We start from the raw sequence: 19022 nt of genomic DNA, 5'->3' as shown, positions 1-19022 counted from the left end.
GAGGGGATGAGGATTCCAGTACTTGGTGGACTGGGAAGGTTACGGTCCGGAGGAGAGGAGTTGGGGTCCTGCTAAGGACATACTGGATCACTCCCTGATTGATGATTACAATGGACAGGAAGGGTTGGCTGGGAACACAAGGAGGCGTTCCTAGAGGGGAGGGTACTGTCACCGTTGGTAAACTGTGGTCTCGGGTTTGCACAATGTTGGTGGAGTTGTGTGTGTCGCTCGTCAGCACTGATTGTTTCATGTGGGCGTCTCCGTTGATTGTTCATCTGCACCAGCTGTCACTCATTACCCGATCCCTACTTATTGCCCTGTCTTCGTCTTGTGTTTGTCAGAGCGTTGTATGAAGTCTCCCGCATGTTTGCCTGGTTTCTCGTTCCTGTTTTCTCTGTGTGGTCATCATCGCTGTTCGTCTGACCCTGGAACCCCGTCCACTCTTCACCACCGGATGCAACTACTCACCACCACGGACTGCTCATCTCAGGCCTGTGTCACGCTCTCCTGCTGCCTCACCTCACTGCCACTTTCTGGATCACCGTCAGTCATCGCCGCGACCTTCTATTGTTTCCACCTGGATTTATTGTATACCTGACTTTAATAAACATTCTTGCAAATGTTTTGCATTCTGAGAATGCTAATCTAACACTTAAGTTTATAAACCATAAATGTTTAAGAATCACTTAGGCTACCTCTGGGCGATTTATGATCAGATAGATCTTGAACTGCACGCTCATGACAGAAAACTACTAATTGGCCAAAATGCTTCGTTTGACTTTTCAGAGATCATCTACTCTTCCCTGGGGATTACCTTTGACCTACTTTCTGTACAATCTGAATTTCTGCTAATTTTCATAATATTGCATTTGATGTTCCTCTTCATCTTGAAAACTTGAAGCTGCATTTTTATAAACTGGATATATGCAGTTTAGAATTTCAGAACAACAACAACAAAAAATGCTATTTGAAAACACATTTCTTTACAACTCTGCCATAAAATATTCAGTTGTGTTACATTTCACATGTTTAATATTCAAGTTAAAAAAATCAAATTCAGAACAATGTTAAATGCCACATAATATTCAGTTTTGTTAAATGACACTTGTCAATAATCAAAGTTTCACAATACAAATTCAATTAGTTTTGTCATATTATAAGCTCCATAGAAAATAGAAAAAATTCTAGGAAAGCCAAATATCGAAATGGCTAAAGTCTAATCTCACCGTAATCAGCACAAACTGGGCTATAATAATATGTGAGCAGCATGTATGTACATGATTGTGTTTTTGAGGAAAAAATGTTATGCGTGGTTAGTGAAAAACTAAAAATGTTAAATCACTTGAATAAGGCAATAAAACACATACAGAAAATTGGTCCCCGGGACTTTTGAGAACTGGAGCTTGTAGCCTAGAATTTTTCTTTCTAAATTATGTGAAAATCATCTTGTTTACTCACTTACAGAATACAATATATTGATTTAAATTTTCTAAGACACTTTTTGTTGGTAAAGGTCATATGCGAGTAGGCGTCAACTATCATGAATATAATTGTGATTCACACCTGAGAAGACAAAGACCCACATAATGAGCTGCATAATGAGCCATTCAGTCAGCTGTGTGATTGAGAGGGAAGAGTTACAAGAAAGAATGTGAGGACAACAAACATAATTTAATATTCACTTGTGAGTGCAGTTAAACAGTTTATTAGGAACAATCAAAGCTGACTTTCATCATTACTCCAGTCACACAATCCTTCAGACATCCTTTTAACAATCTTATTTTCTACAAACAAAAAAAAAAACATTTATTGTTGTTATTATTATTATTATTATTATTATTAATGTTGAAAAGAGCTGAGAATATTTTTTTCAGGTTTTTTAGGGGGGATAAATTGAAAGAACAGCATCGTTTGTTACATTTGTTACAGTTACATTTATTTGTTACATTTATATTATTTACATCAAGCTTTTGAATGGTATAGTAGTGTATATTGTTATTGAAACTTAATAATATTTCACTTGATTATACATTTAGTCAGGAATTATAGTTTGGAAAAAGTCTAACTAGTAAAATGTTTACACGTTATGTGAAAACTAGTACAAGTATGTAACTAAAAAGAGACTTACTCAAGTTTATGATCTCTGCTCAATAAAGTGCTTCATTCTTTTTTTCTGAGGAAATCCAAATCTCAAATCCTCAACCACATCACATCTTTTTGTGGTGAATTATGTCTTATTCCTCTCATCGTGAAGTAAACAGTAAAATAAAAAAAAACTTGAAGAACAATCTCGCTGCGTTGTCTTCTGTTGTGTGGGCGTATTCAAGCCGCACGCTTCAGTGAAACATTAGAATCTGAATTGCGCGTTCAGCGCGGGGATGTGGTCGCATTATAAGATAATGAAGGGTGACGTGAAAAACGGACATCGCCTTGTTTTCATATGGATTACTTTATCACAGAATATTTGTTTTTGGCAGCACTTGTTTAGTTTAAAAGTAGACATGTCAGGCTTTCTATAGATATATCTCTCATGTCTCTTCGTTGAGTATTCACTGAGTTACAGTTCATTTTAATGTTTGTAAATGAAGATCAGCGCAGACAAAGGCTGCAGACAGCACACCTTGCTTGTTATTTTTATTTTATAAGTGCACAAAGTTTTGTTGTTATTATGTCTGTATACAAAAAAAAGTAGACCCTTTACAGATTCGATTGATGTATTGCTCTTATCTGTACGATCAAAACTGAAAGTGTAATTTAAGTTCTTTTCGGAGTTATCAGGAGAAAATGCCTCATAATGCGTATACACGTTAATCGACTTCAGAGGGTTAACATAAGGTTGCCTCTGCTGGCAGTGCAGGCTACACAGGTTCTTCAAGACAGCATACACCCCAACCCCTTCCCACGGCCTACAGCTACAACAGCTAAAGCAAACGCTAGTGTGAGGCTGCCTCCGCTAGCAGTGCAGGCTGCACACAGGGTCTTCAGGATTCCCTTCCTGTGGCCTACAGCACGTGAAGCAAGTGCGAAGCTGCTTCCATTTGCAACACAGACCCTTACATCTCAGACCTTCCTCCTGCTGCTGCTCCTTTTTTCCTTTTCAGTGGCCTCCAGCTCCTGTAGCAGACACTAGCATGGGCATGCCTCCGATAGCGGTGCAGACCCATCCACACCCCTTTTCCGACAACCCCCTCCCCTACTCATGGCCTGCAGCCCCACAGTCTAACCCCAGTGGGAGGCCGCCTCCATTAGTGGCGCAGGGCCCGATGCCCGCCATTCACCCGCTCTTTCCCCCTCTCTTCTTCCACTTCCAGAGCCGTCCCAAGCGTGAGCACGCCTCCGCAAGCATGAGCACGTCTCCGCAGGCAGCTCCAGCAGCTATCTCTCCTCCTCCTCTCATGCTCCCCTTTCTTCTCTATGTTCTGCCCTACCCATCCCTCCGAACACCCCCGATGCCTGCCATTCCCCTCTCTTTTTCCCTCTCTCTTCCACTCCCAGACCTGTCCCAAGTGTGAGCATTCCCTCTCTCTTTCCTCCCCTTTCTTCCGCCCCTGGAGCCATCCCAAGCAGTGCTAACCTTGACAGTGATTTTTTGATTTAGTCTGTCTTTATCTTGGGATGAAAATATGTCAGTTAATGAATATTTTTCATCTTCGTTGACTAAATTAACACTGATCCCAAGCATGAGCACACCCCCGCAAGTGGCTCCGGCAGCTATCCTTCCTCCTCCCCCCTGCATGCTTGCCCCTCCTTCTCTCCATCCCTCCAAACACTCTCGCCTTGGAACCCCACCCCCTGTAGCCAGCCACATCAGGACACAAATTTTGTCAAAAGGCAGAGGCCTTCAAGATCTACGTGCGGTCAGACCGATTCCATATCAGAAGCTCACCGAACCCTTATCAGCTGACCCCTTTAATGCCAGTCCATCCCTGTTCAGTCAAACTCATGAACAACCATAGCTGACCCCCTTTAACATCACCTAATCCATTTATAACGGCCCATCCCCACTCCAGCTGTCCCAGCAGCACCCCGCTCCCACAGGGGCCCCACCTGCTCCTGCAGGAGCTTTTCCATATTTCCCCACTGCAACAGCAGTCCCCGCTCCTGCAGGAGCTTTTCCATATTTCCCCACTGCAGCAGCAGTTCCAGCTCCCGCAGGAGCCTTACCTAATTCCCACACTGCCGCAGCAGTGCACGCTCCAGCAGGAGCTTTTCCAGATTTCCCCACTGCCAATGCTGCTCCTGCAGGAGCCTTACCTAATTCCTACAATGCCGCAGCAGTTCCCGCTCCTGCAGGTGGTCTTCCATATTTTCCCCAGTCCTCGCTTCAACAGGAGCTTTTCCATTTTCCCCACTGCCACTGCAGTTCGGGCAGGAGCCTTACCTAATTCCCACACAGTTTCCGCACCCGAAGGAGCCTTACCTAATTCCTACACTGCCACAGCAGTTCCCCCTCCCGCAGGAGCCTTTTTCTCCATTTCCCCACTGCAGCAGTTCCTGCTCCCGCAGGAGCTCTTCCATATTTCCCCACTGCTGCAGCAGTGCCCGCTTCTGCAGGAGCTCTTCCATATTTCCCCACCACCACAGTAATCTCACCCACCGCAGGAGCCCTTACATACCCACCGCAACACCAGTGCCTGCTCACCCACCGCAGGAGCCTTTCTGTATTTCCCCACTGCCGCAGCAGTGCCCGCTTCCGTAGGAGCCTTTCCATATTTCCCCACTGCCGCAGCAGTGTATGCTCCCCTCAGGAGACTTTACGTATTTCCCCACTGCCGCAGCAGTGTCAGCTCCCGCAGGAGCCTTTCTGTGTTTCCCCACTGCTGCAGCAGTTCCTGCTCCAGCAGGAGCCTTCATCTTTATTTGAATCTGCAGCAGTGCTCACTTCCGCAGAAGGCATTTTTTCTTTTTAGATGCCACAGCAGCGGCCGCTTCCGCAGAAGCCAATTTCTCTTTTCAGATGACGTAGCAGTCCCCACAGAAGTTTTCTTTTCAGATGCCGCAGCAGTTCCCGCTCCAGTAGGAACCTTTGTCTGTATTTTGAATCTGCTGCAGCAGTGCTCTCTTATGCAGAAGCTATTTTCTCTTTTCAGATGCCGTAGCAGTTCCCACTCCCGCAGGAGTTTTCTTTTCAGATGCCGCAGCAGGGCCCGCTTCCGCAGAAGCCAATTTCTCTTTTCAGATGCCGCAGCAGCGCTTGCTTCCGCAGAAGCCAATTTTTCTTCTCAGATGCCGCAGCAGTGCCCGCTTCTGCAGAAGCCTTTTCTGTATTTCCCTACTACCACAGCAGTAGCCGCTCCCGCAGGATCCTTTTCTGTATTTATCGACTGCTGCAGCAGTGTCTGCTCCTGCAGGAGCCTTTTCTGTATTTCTCTGCTCCCGCAGGAGCCTCCATCCGTATATCCCCACTGCCGTAGCAGTGCCTGCTGCCACAGAAGCTCTTCCATATTTGCCCACTGTCACAGCAGTGTCAGCTCCCGCAGGAGCCTTTTCTATCTTCCCTACTGCTGCAATAATCGCTTCTTCAGCAGGAGTTGTCATCTCTCTCTTTCCACGGAAGTCAAATTCTCTTCCTAGACACTGCCACAACAATTATATACCAAATGACGTCCAGCACCCATCTAACATTAGGCCCAGCTTTTTGGGGAGTCGTAAATGTGCGTATCTGGCTGCTGTCCTGTTCTAATTGCTTTTTGGGAAGGAACTTTGGGCTGGGCCGGACTCCGAGATCAGACCCCTCTCCCCGGACGGTACTGTGATACTGTAGCTGATGGCTACATGATTACAATTTTATCTCTAATAGTATCGATTTTAGAAGTAAAGTAGTTCATAAAGTCATTACTGCTGTGATGTTGGGAAATGTCAACACTTGTTGATGCTTTATTTATCATTAATTTAGCCACTGTATTGAATAAATACCTGGGATTATGTTTGTTTTCTTCTAAAAGAGATGAAAAGTAATCAGATCTAGCAGTTTTTAATGCTTTTCTGTAGGATAGGTTACTTTCCCTCCAAGCAATACGAAATACCAAGTCCAACTCCACAATGTTGTACAGGGCCATCTCGCTTGTGCAAGGTGGCTCGCTGGTGGAAGGTAGCTCACTTGTGCAAGGTGGCTCGCTGGTGGAGGGTGGGTCACTGGTAGAAGATGGCTCGCTTGTGCAAGGTGGTTCGCTTGTGCAAGGTGGCTTGCTTGTGCAAGGTGGCTCGCTGATGGAGGGTGGTTCGCTTGTGCAAGGTGGCTCGCTGGTGCAAGGTGGCTCGCTGGTGGGAGACATTTACATATACAAAAAAAGAAAGAAGAAAAAAAAACTCAGTAGCTGTGGAGAAATGGAATGGCTGCCCATTCTGTGTCTGTGTGGATCAAAACATATTTTCTTGTTATATCTGACAGGTAGTTTATTTGGTCTGTACTTTCTAGATGACTTGCTTTATAATCGCCGATGTCTTTTGAATCTAGAGGACTGGAGTAAAGGGAATCTAGCTTTAAAAACCTCTTGAAAATGATTTAATTTGTGTTGGTCTTTTCATCACATAGTATGTTCTGTACCCGTTCCAAATTCCCTTGAACCATCACGCAGTTGTCCCCAGTAATTGTGGCAACGCAGAACTGTTGAAAGATTGCATTTTTATACTGGGTGCAGTGAGGCAGGTTAGGTATTGATGGACCACATGAGTGTTTCATTTTCAGCAAAGGTGTCTTGCTGTCTGTCTGCTTTGCTTTTTTTGATGTAATAAATGTCCTTTCAAGTGTAATTTGGTTAAATATTTGTTTAAGAACAAACTGTGGTTTCCGGGAAGCTTTTTTCAATTTCCTCATACAGTTTTCGAATGGAAAAGCTGACGCTCCATCTAAAGCTCCATACCTCCTAACATCATCAGCCAAATGAGTTAAACTGTGCACATTATACACCAATTCATCAGCACCACACAACTGCTCAAATTTGCTTAAGAAATGTTTCATGAGAGCATCAGCGTAGTCACAGTAATAATTACATAAGGCAGGACACAGCATCAAGTACAAGGCAATTGAGAGATTCATGAAATTTCTGTAGTGGGAAGAGGAAAGGATGTCTTGTAAAACGATTGGGCCTGTATAAAGTAAGAACTGGCGGAATTCAGTGGCTTTCCACTGGTCAATGTCTGCTAATCTTCTTGGCTTTCTCTGAAACTCAACTGGCATATACTGCCTTAGCTGCTGCAATCTCGCAGAGATAGCCATCACTGCATGAGAGCCCAACCTACAAGAAAAATTCCTCCTTCATCCAAAATACATATACATATTCGAGTCACTCCGAGGCAAACAAGGTGCATGTAGTCTAGAATTAACATTGTAACCATGCCTATGTTAATCCGTGTAAGGGGAGAGTTGCCCCTGTGGTGATCCTCATCCTCCTGTCTAGAGAACTGATCATCTGTGCGGAGCGTAGCCGTCTTCTCTGGGAAAGTCATGTGGTTCTTAACATAGACTCCTTCTTGATTGCAGTGCTCACACCCAAAGTACCCATTGTGTCCCTTAATGTTTTTAATAAACGATCTTGCAGGAGCATCGCAAATGAAGCAGTCAATCTTGAAAGCAAAGTTCTTTCCTGCTACCTCAAAGCCTCGCTCAAGGCTAGCTACCTCCTGCACAAAGTAAGACAAATACTGCTCCAAATCCAGAGGCATGCTATTGCCACAAAAAATTCCAATAACAAAAGGTTCGTCTGCGAATGACTCTTTGCCCAAAATTGGCCACAACCATAGTGCGAACTACGGGGGAGCTAGGGGGAGCTCGGCTCCCCTTAATAAGACATGGGCTCCCCTGAAAACGAGAAATGTGAATATTTTGAATAATTTCAGTTGTGTAATGTGATCATGATGGATTATTAAGTGTAAAATAGCAAAAATATTATTCATTCATGCATGACGGCAATTAAAACCTAATTTACTTCAATAAAGATTATTATACATGCTATTCTTGTAATGAGCATCAAGGTGTGGGGGCGCTGCGCTGCAAATTCCACATATGTTAGTACAGTACGTCATAGATTCGTAGAAAAAAATAAACGTTGGAGGCCATTTATCGCGCACAAAGTCCTTAATTCATTCTGCAGTTATAGCATCATAGCCATGGCAAAAAGAAAACAAGGCAGTTTAATTAATTTTGGTTTTATTAAGAAATTGTGTAGTGATGATGTTAATAGCACAACTGATTCACCTGCTAGACCTCCCGCCGTGCCCACTGTGACAACGCAAGAAGCTGAAGAAAAGTCATCTCTGGCTGAAGATGGTAATGGTGTTATTCTATTTCTATAGCGTGACGAGTAATTTAAAGGACAATTCCGGAGAAAAATTAACCGTTTGCGTTTGTGGCTCGACTGGTCGAGATTGTTTTCCAAAGATGGCTCATGCCTACTCGACATACTGTCTTTAAAAAGTATCTTATTATTACACTTTCTCAATGCTTCATTTTTCTTCAGTTCATTTTGCTCCGGAATTGTCCTTTAACCTTTGTTTATGTGAACTCAAAGACAGCCTATTTATAGACTTTTTGTGGGTGGCTGTTTGTTTGCTGTTTGACCTATCAATTTGTGTCGATAAAGTATAATAGTGCATATACAGTTGTAGCTGTTATGTATCTTTGTAAGTCATTGTAAGACCTTTTTTGAGGCACTCGTGTAGATAATGTATAATAGTTCATACACTTGTAGCTGTTGTAAGTCCTTATTTGAGGCACGCGCAAGCGCACAACCCACTCCCCACTCCCCCAAAGTACACGGTATAGTTCGAACACTGGCCACAACTGCAAAGCAGAGCTCTTGTACAAGGGCAACCCATCAACATTAATTTGGAGGCCAATCGTGTTGCTAACATCGCTGATGAGAGTTGAAATTGGCAAAATGTATATATTCACCTCCTTTGATGTTTTCAACATTGGCTGCTATTTTTGCAGTTTGTAGCAGGGTGCGAGCTTGCTTTGGTAAATTTGGATGGTAAATTTCCTCAGAGCCCACTCACACAGCACCTTTGATAATTTTGCACATTCATCTTCCACTGTATCACCCTCATCACTACTGTCAACATCTTCCACTGTATCACTCTCATCACTACAGTCTGTATCACCATCTTCAACTGCATCACTCTCATCACTACTGTTGCCACAGTAATCAAATAAATTTAGGCAATCCATGAAAATATTATCTTCCTCATCATTGACATCCAGATTGGATTCAGGATTAACTTCTCCCAACCTTTACCTCCATTAATCTCCTGAACTGAAGATGATGAATCAAAAGAATTTAGGATTCTTAATGTGTGCCAAAGCTTAGTTCAATAACTCCTGGAAGCCATATCCTCATAACCTGTGATAAAATATATAGGACTTTCACTTTCTTGGGCAGACATTCCCTTGCAGAGTCAAATATGCTGTCAACATAAATCTTCTGTTAAAATAATCAGACAAACTAATAAACTTTTGTCTAATTTTTCCATTTTAAAATGAAAATAGACTAATTTTGTCATAACAGGACTGCCTGTTTTTTTTAGCAATTTATAAGGGCTATAATAAAGAGATCACAACGTTTATATAAGTTTATATAATATAACAATTACAAATGCAATTAACTTGAAACTTTATATACAAAGCTAAATTATGTTTAAATGCATATTAGGATCGACAATTCATCTCACTACTTGCGCTGAACAACCATAATAATACGTTATGGACGTAACCATTACAGACACTTCATAAATCATGACCGCAATAATCTTTGTGCTTTGTTAGTTTTAATATGAAAAAAAAGGTCTTAACTTTCTAATTCAGTCTATTTTATAACAAAATTCAAACAATAGATGTCTAACTTTAATACAGTGTGATAGATGTAGATGTAGCTGTAGCATCTCAGTGTAAGCGCTTTATCTCTCTTGGTTAAAACATGAATAGGCTATTCATCAAAAGCTGACAAAAAAATAATAATATTGCGTGTCAATTATTATTTTCATAGTTCTTTCATCATTAAAGTTTATTATTTCCACACGTTTTATAGCATCATTAAAGTTTATTATGTTTAAACTTCTAATAGATCGTTTTCTGAGTGCACTTATCTGAAGCGCACACACACACACACACACACACACACACACACACACACACACACACACACACACACACACACACACAAACGGGCTGTCATTGTGAGTAACTTCATTCACATTTTTTGTTGTTTTTAAACTGTCAAATATACGATTCTTGTAAAGTGTGGTGGAGATGAGAGAGCGGATATTGACAAAACTCTACCCCCAACTGACATGGTTTTGAAGCTATTTCTTATCCATTTTTTGGCCTTCAAATGTCTTAAAAACCCTCCAACCACCTCAGATTTGGGACCTCTACAATTATAAAACCCTGGCAACACATTATACAAATGAAATCAACAGTGCTTTATTTTTTTCAGCTACCTTTAGATGTATTTAACAGTAGCATTCAATTGATCAATTATACATTGATTCTTAAAGCTACTGTGTTAAAGTTCTATGTTTCTCTTTGTGTTTTGTTATCTTAGGGATAGTTAACTGTTACCCCAAAAAAACTGTTATAATTTACTCTCTCAAGTTGTTTTAAACCCTAATGATTTCCTACTGTTGCAAAAAGTTGTTTTGAAGAATGTGGATAACCAGACAGTTGCTGGTCCACAGTGACTAGTATATGTTTTTTCTACATTAGAAGTCAACGGGGACCAGCAACTGTTTGGTTATCCACATTCTTCAAAATATCTTATTTTGTATTCTGCACAATAAAGAAATTAATACAGGTTTGAAACAACATTACAGTGAGTAAATAATGACATTTGACATTTTTGGGTGAACTATCCCTTTAAGGACAAGCAGCAGCATGTTTAATATTAGGATACGCACAACCAGCGCAGCTTCATAGAATGTCTATGAATGAACAGAGTCACGCCCATTTTTAGGGGAAAACAAACCGCCATACAGTATTGGATCGAGGAAGTGGACTAACCTTACAACATGCCAAAGAGTTGTTGTGTGGTTGGGTGCACCAATAATGTTTGTTAAACCCCAAATTTGAAATTCATGGGTACCTGCCATCATCATCCATATCTTGCTGTTATGGAAATATCATGAATTACGTATGATGCTAATCGAAAGCTAAGCCAGGCTAGTTGTATGGCTGGACAGAAAAGTGCACTCAGTTCTCTAAATAGAAAGACAATATATATATACATTTAAAGAGGTTTACTTTCAAATACGAAGTAAAATCATTCACTGGCTTACCTGGTGACTCGATAAGGTACGAGTAAATGTCCGGGTAAGACTCTGGCCACTGGGTGGGGTTGTTACACCAGTTTGACACTGGCAGAATGAAGGGACATACGTGTTTTTAAATTGACCAAATTAAGTTTGTGGATGTATCTTTCATTCTCTGTGGCAGGCAGGGTGGACATATAATTACTTGACATGTTAAGTCTTAGGGATTTCTTAAGTTATTCACGCCTGCCGGCTGTGTACGGACATTGCTGTTTGCTGCTATTTTGTATGGAAGTCTATGGGAAATCTAGTTTATTTTCCCCTAAAAAGGGGCAGTGATGAAATTGACAGTTACGTTCCCGGATGTGCCGGTTGTGTGTATGCTGTCATTTTAAGACCTGTATGCTCTATATACAGCCACAAATCCAGTTTTCTCTCAAATGTTTTCTGCTAAAATGGCGTTTTTCGGGGACTAATATAGGTTAAGGCCACGCCTCCTTGGCGGGCTCTGACATGTTATGGCGTGATGCTAGCTCATTGGCGCACACGTCAGAGGTGCCCGCGCCATTGGATGTGCAGTTGCCGCAGCACAGCCAGTGAGTGAGCCAGACACTCACTGTGCTAGCTGTGCAGCTGCAAAATGCGTTTTACATTAGGCTTGTTTGAGATGCGCCTTGCCTCGCCTGAAATGTATGCGAGAGTAGGCGGCTGCAGTGAGAGGAGGAGTACAAAAAAGCGCAGACAAGCTGGACTGTCAGATAGTTTGGGAATATTCACACATAACATATACACATAAAACATGATATTAGAGTTTTAAAATCAAACATTTTAAAAGAGAACAATACATCACAGATGTTTTTTTTTTCACTTCTTTTTTATTTTTTTATTATTATTTTTTGTTTTTTTTGCAGAACTTACACATAATTACAAGCTCAGGGAAGTGAAGCAAGGTTGTATATCTTACAATGAACAAACAAAGATACAATATATATACGGCCGAAAACTAAAGCACTTAATATCATCAATATCAGAATATTTAGAGATGGATAAGTTAACAGGATAGATTTTATGAAGAATTTTATAATGAATTTCCTTAACTGTTGGATAAACAAAATTTACTAGGCAAAAGCCAGGCCTTTCTCCAAATTATGTTTGTTACAAGGGATCCCCAATAGAATTTACCCCTTGGAGTAATCTTTCTCTTCATTTGAAAAATTGTGCGAATATGTCTGTTGTTGCATTTTTGATCTAAAAAATCTATCTCGCACAGACGTAAAGCCGGATAAACACTATTACCTTTACTGAAGTTAAGGTGATTTTTAATTAGTTGAATTAAGCCCGCTGGGATAGCTTTTATCAAGGAATTATATTCCTTTGGTGGAACTGGAAATTATGGAGATTCAAAAATTGCTTATAAGTTAGAATATGACCAGAATCATCAAAGACAGATAGAATGCAATTAAAATTATTGTTAAACCATCTAGGAAAAAAAGAGAGATTTATTTCTAACGATTATATCCGCGTTATTCCAAAGGAGAACTTTGTGGGGGGAAAAGCTATGGATAAAACACAATTTCCACGAGAGAAGGCATTGCTGATGAAAGTTAGATAAGAAAATGGGTAACTTGCTAGCTAAAAAGTTACACTTTAATAGGAAAGACAGGACACCGAGTTTGTTGAAGATATTATTAGGAATGAAAAACCATAACGACACTGGATTCACAAGGCATCTTTTCAGCCAGTTTACTTTAAAGGTGTTTATATCAGCAAAATCCAAAAAATCAAGGCCACCTTCACCTCTGGAATTAGAGAGTACTTCTTTTTTCAATTTGTGAGGCCTATTATTCCAAATGAAATCCAAAAATATTTTGTTAATTTCCCTTATAGCTTTATCATTGATAAACCGAGAAAGAGCAGGGTATACAAAGCGAGAGAGCCCTTCCACCTTAGATAAAAGGACTCTACCGTATAATGAAAGATCTCTCTGAAGCCAGATGTTAAAGACGTTTTTAGTTTGTCATTTTATCAGAAAAGTTTAAAAGATATCTGGTAACTGGATTTTTAGTGATATGGATACCTAGATATTTTACACAGTTTTTAACTGGGATCCCCTCCAATGATGTCTCATCTTTATCATTAATTAAGATAATTTCACATTTCGAAATGTTAAGTTTTAGACCAGAAGCACATGAAAATTTATCCACCAATTCCAGAGCATTAGCTAACTGTTTTTTATCCTCCAAGAATAATGTGGTGTCGTCAGCTAACTGCAATTTTGAACTCACGATCAAACATAGAAATTCCTATCAAACTTTCATTTTGGTTAATCCTTAGACAAAGTAGTTCAGTGGCTAAAAGAAATAAAAACGGGGAGATTGGACAGCCCTGTCTGACTCCACGATGGATGTCAAACCTTTTGGACGTATCAAAATTAACGATCACTGATCTTAAAATATCTATAAAAAACATTTACACAATAAAAAAAAAAAAAACACAAAACAAAAAATAATACTAGAGCGAAAAAAAAAAATTTGTTCTATATAAACAAAAGCTTTTTGAAAGTCAAAAAAAAAGTATGAATTAAGTTAGAGTAATCCAGCACATCTAATACTAACCTTATATTATTAGATATGTGATGGCCTTTCATGAATCACGACTGAGATTCTGAAATAATGATATTTAGACCAGTACTTAATCTTTAGCATAAACAGAGGCTAACATTTTATAATCTAATGTTAACAGAGTAATAGGCCCCTAATTGTCAATTAATAATGGGTCCTTGCTTGACTTGGGTATAAGGGATATAACTCCCTGTTTTATTGTAGAGGTCATTTCTCCCTGACTGATGCATTCCTTATACATATGAAATAAAGGCAATTTAATAAACTCCCAAAAGTGAAGATAGAATTCTACTGAAAGCCCAGGGGATTTACCTTTTTTCATTGAGTGCAGAGCTTGATTAATTTCATCTATTGACAAATCAGCGTCACAAATTTGACTAAACTCACAATCAGTAATTGTAATATGGTGTTTAATTGTATCAATAAATTTTTCACAGCTGTTATAGTTAAATTTAGAGGTATAAATATTGCTAAAAAATTTGGTAACAAATTCTGATATTTCTTTTGGGTCTTTAGAGGTAACTCCATCGATGTTAAGTGCTGAAAGAGCTTTCCTCTGACCGTTTCTTTTTTCCAGGGCAAAAAAATAGCTAGAATTCTTTTCCCCCTCCTCAAGCCATTTTGCCCGAGTTCTAATATATGCACCTTTGGCCAACTCTAAGTAAGCTCTGTCTAATTCCAGATTAAATTTTTTTAATTCCATATCTTCTTCTTCTGTAATCTTATCTTTAGCCAATAATACATTAAGTCTGTTAACCAACTCTGAATCAGTTTTATTTTTAATATCTTTAAGTTCCTTGCTTCTTTTAACTGCAATATATCTAGCTTTATATTAAAAGAATTCCCTTTTTTTTTATAATCTCTGGTTGATCCGGTAAATAATTCTTTGGTAAGATTGATGATACTATTATTAATTTTTTGTCTTGTAACAATTTATTGTTAAGTTTCCAATAGCCCCTCATTCTCGGGTTATCAATGATGTTGCTTAATTTTATTGCAACTAATTTATGATCTGATAAGTGGGCTGTGACGTGAGAAGCATATTTTACATATTTAAGGATAGAAGATGAAATTAGAAAAAAAATCAATCCTAGATCTAAGAGATAAACTTCTATTGGACCAGGTAAAATCTTTTGTAGAAGGATTAAAGAACCGCCATGCATCAGTAAGAGAGAGATCGGAGCACAGGGAAAAAGTTAGGTCATTATTCATCCTGCTATCAAGTCTAGGGGGGTATCTATCCAGGTGATCGTCCATACATTCATTCAAATCTCCCCCCAAAATAAAATAAGCATTATTATATTTTTTTGTGTAACTTTTTAAGCTTGTCCACTAGATGAGAGAACATTACTCTATTGGATGCATGAGAGTTGTGTCCATATACACAACAAGCTTTAAAGGTGGCGTTATCTTGTTTTATTACAGCACAAACCCATCTGCCTTCATCAGAGCATACAGTTTCTAATACAGTCCCTTTAAATCTATGTAACATTATAGCAGTCCCAGCCGAGCGGCTGCTGCCATGGCTAAAGAAAATTGAGTTTCCCCATTGCGTTCTCCAAAATTTAACATCTGTTTCCCCTGAATGAATTTCTTGAAGAAAGATAAGATCAGCTGCACTTCTTTTATAAAACAAAAAAAATTGCTTTTCTTTTCAGATTGTCCCACAAACCTCTAACATTTAAAGTTATGACCGACAAGGAGTTAAACGAATACTCCATAACACGAATCCCTAAACAAAATAAGAAAAAATAACAAAATATTAGCTACTTTATTTAGACTTAGCTACCAGAATGTAAAGGGAGAAGTAGATAATAACCATAGCGCATTGTTATTGAGGTGATAAACAAAATAAGGACATTAATAGTAAAGGTAACAATAATTAAAGAACAACAAAAATAGTTACCTTCTTATTTGTGCACAACTAAAGAGTTTTTGCACCGTTTATATTGTTAGTCAAGGTTCATCTTTTCGATTTTTGCATGAGAAAAGTAACAAGTGCAAGCATGAGCTTAGCTCACATGACATCAGAATAGAAGATTTGTTTCCCATCAATCAAAGCAAATGAGTTGCGAAAGGTTGCTTTCTTGCCCTCCTCCCTTGCCTTCTTCACAATAGGCCACAGCTTGTCCCGCGCTGCTCTATCTTCAGGAGAGAGCGGCTCTGAGAGACACAGTTTATTGTCAGTTAGAAACTTGCAACCTTTAGCAGCACTCCAAATGATGTCACGACTGCGGCGCTGTGAGAAAAGAATTATGATCGATCTGGACTTTCCATCCGTCCGCTATGGACACAGACGATGCATTACATCGACACTGTCCTGGAGCCCTTCTCCGACTCCAGGAGCAATCTTCCCTAAGATGTTGAGGACCACACTTTGGACATCCTCATTGTCTTTTTCCGCAACGCCGTGCAACTTTAGAAACCATCGCCAGCTGTAACGTCTACACTCCTGTACACTTGCTTTCAATGATTTGTTTTCCTTTCTCAGAACATGGACCTCAGATTCCAGATGATCAAGAGCCTCTTTATGCACGCCAACATCCAAAATAAGCTGTTGCACTGTCGTTGTTAGACTTATGACTTGTTTGGAAATTGCCTCGGATGTTAGTTTCAATCGCTGAAATCTTCTGGATAGCAGTTGGCTTCTGAGGAGTATCCGAGAGGGATGTGACCACAACCTCATTGTCGAAATTTGGACATTTGTCAAACCATTGTGATTCGTTATCTTTCTTAAATTTAAATCCAGCACTACTCGAGGCTGATGCTGAATCCTCAAATTGAACAATTGAGCCAGGTGCGTCAGAAGACATGGTGTCAAGCCAGTCTTGTTTAACTTTCTTCTTGCCTCTTTTTCCCATGCATAAAGATGTCAAATCAGAATCACGTAACTTTTTCACGTTATCACCAGTCCAATTAATAGGTTATATCACCACTTCACCTTTATTTCCCTGAAGAGCAAAGATACGCTACCACCTACACTGCCGCCATCTTGGTCGTCCCATACATCAGTTGTTTAAACCAATGAGCATTAAGTTGTGTTGTCAGCAAGTCATTTCCCATCGTGCTTTTGATCAGTGCAGTCGGTGGAGAGCAACTGCGCCTGACTGCAGAATCCGACATATGCCCCTTGCGCTCGCGAGAGATTTTTGGGTAACACTTTATAATAACGTTCTGTTATGTTATTTATAAATTATTAGTTAATGATGAACTAATCATTTACAAAACATGACTATACATTCATAAATTATTAATAAGTAATACGTTAACATTTTAGTAACATTTTATTAATTCAGTTATAAGTCACTTATAAGTTATTAGTTAATGATGAATGAATCATTTACAAAACATGACTATATGTTCAAAAATGATTAATGAGTGGTATGCTAACGATTTACAAATGTGTTGTAAGTTATCTAAAAAAAGGTTAAATCATGAAATAAATCAAACTGATCATTAGTAGATGGTTTATAAGTTATTAGTTGATACATTATTTATCACTTATAAATCACTGAAATATTTCTGTCAAAATTGTTTTGTATAATTATCTCAATAAACAATTGTTAATCATGCACAAATGATGAAAAAACCATTAGTAAATGATCAGTATATGCTTTATTGGCAAATTTGTTAGCTGGTCTATGTTCAAAAGCACAAACAAATGATATCTAACACATTTACAAGTGATGGATAGTTTTCACTTTAGCTTAGGGGATGCAGAAAGTGTTATAAATGACTTGTTTACATATACAAATAATTTAAAAGGTAAGAAAGGTCTACAAATGATATGTAACACATTTACAAGTGATGAATAGTTTACACTTTAGATTAGGCGATGCAGAAAGCTTTGTAAATGATTTATTCATGCACTTACACATCATCTATAACAGGTGTTGAACACTTTGTAGTGTGTACTAAGTACTGACTGGTGAGGGTATAGACAGCTGTCTTCTCTGACACACATGGAGTCTTTAACTCCGTGCACCTGATGTGAGCTTCAGTGGAAGGTAAAACCGGTTGAGAGGGTCACTTCATCACTAGATCCACACACTCCACACAGAACACAAGTCTGTGCTGATGAGTGAAAGGATTTAACACAACCCACTGGAATCACCCGACTAAGGCATTTATAAATGTTTATCCACTTCAAAACAAATGAATTACTCTTCTTAAAAATAGTGCTTTAGCATACCTGCAAGTGATAAATAATGTATCAACTAATAACTTATAAACCATCTACTAATGATCAGTTTGATTTATTTCATGATTTAAACTTTTTTTAAGATAACTTACAACACATTTGTAAATCGTTAGCATACCACTCATTAATCATTTATGAACATATAGTCATGTTTTGTAAATGATTTATTCATCATTAAGTAATAACTTATAAGTGACTTATAACTGAATTAATAAAACATAACTAAAATGTTAACTTATTACTTATTAATCATTTATGAAAGTATAGTCATGTTTTATAAATGATTAGTTCATCATTAAATAATAATTTATAAATAACTTATAACAGAACGTTATTATAAAGTGTTACAGATTTTTGACATACGTCAGCATGACATCAGAGCAAGGCGGACCGCACTCGGACACATTTGCAACCGGCATGCATCTCACGCTGATCACCGGTGATCGGTTCTGCGCAGATTTTGCTCATCTCAAACAAGCCTAATATAGGCTTAAGTAAATCGAGGAATAGGAGTTTCCCCACTGCGTATAGCTACGCAATACTCATTCTCTACTCACAGGGAACTGAGGTTACCATAGTAACCGAGTAGTTTTCTCTCAAATGTTTACTTTCACTTTAGACATATCACATCACCAACTACTGAATGCACTGTAGCACGATACTATGATATTTCTTCAAAAGCAGATCGTGGAGCCATTTTAATCGTCCACGATCAAAAATCGTGTGCTCAGAGCACACCCGTTAGACGAACGTAGTTATAACTTAATAACTTTTTTTCCTTAGACTTTAGCAGTTTACTGTGACAATCTGACTTGGTAACATACATAATATGGTAAACGGGGTGAAAAGGACCATATTTAGCCTATATAAGCTAACTAACGTTAGTTAATTGACAACCTAACGTTACTCCGTTGTCGTTCGACAAAAACATATGGTCTGGATTAACAAAAAAAAAA

This window comes from Cyprinus carpio, unplaced genomic scaffold (genome assembly GCF_018340385.1).
Source record: "Cyprinus carpio isolate SPL01 unplaced genomic scaffold, ASM1834038v1 S000006745, whole genome shotgun sequence".
Lineage (NCBI taxonomy): Eukaryota > Metazoa > Chordata > Actinopteri > Cypriniformes > Cyprinidae > Cyprinus > Cyprinus carpio.
This window is presented reverse-complemented; position numbering follows the sequence as displayed.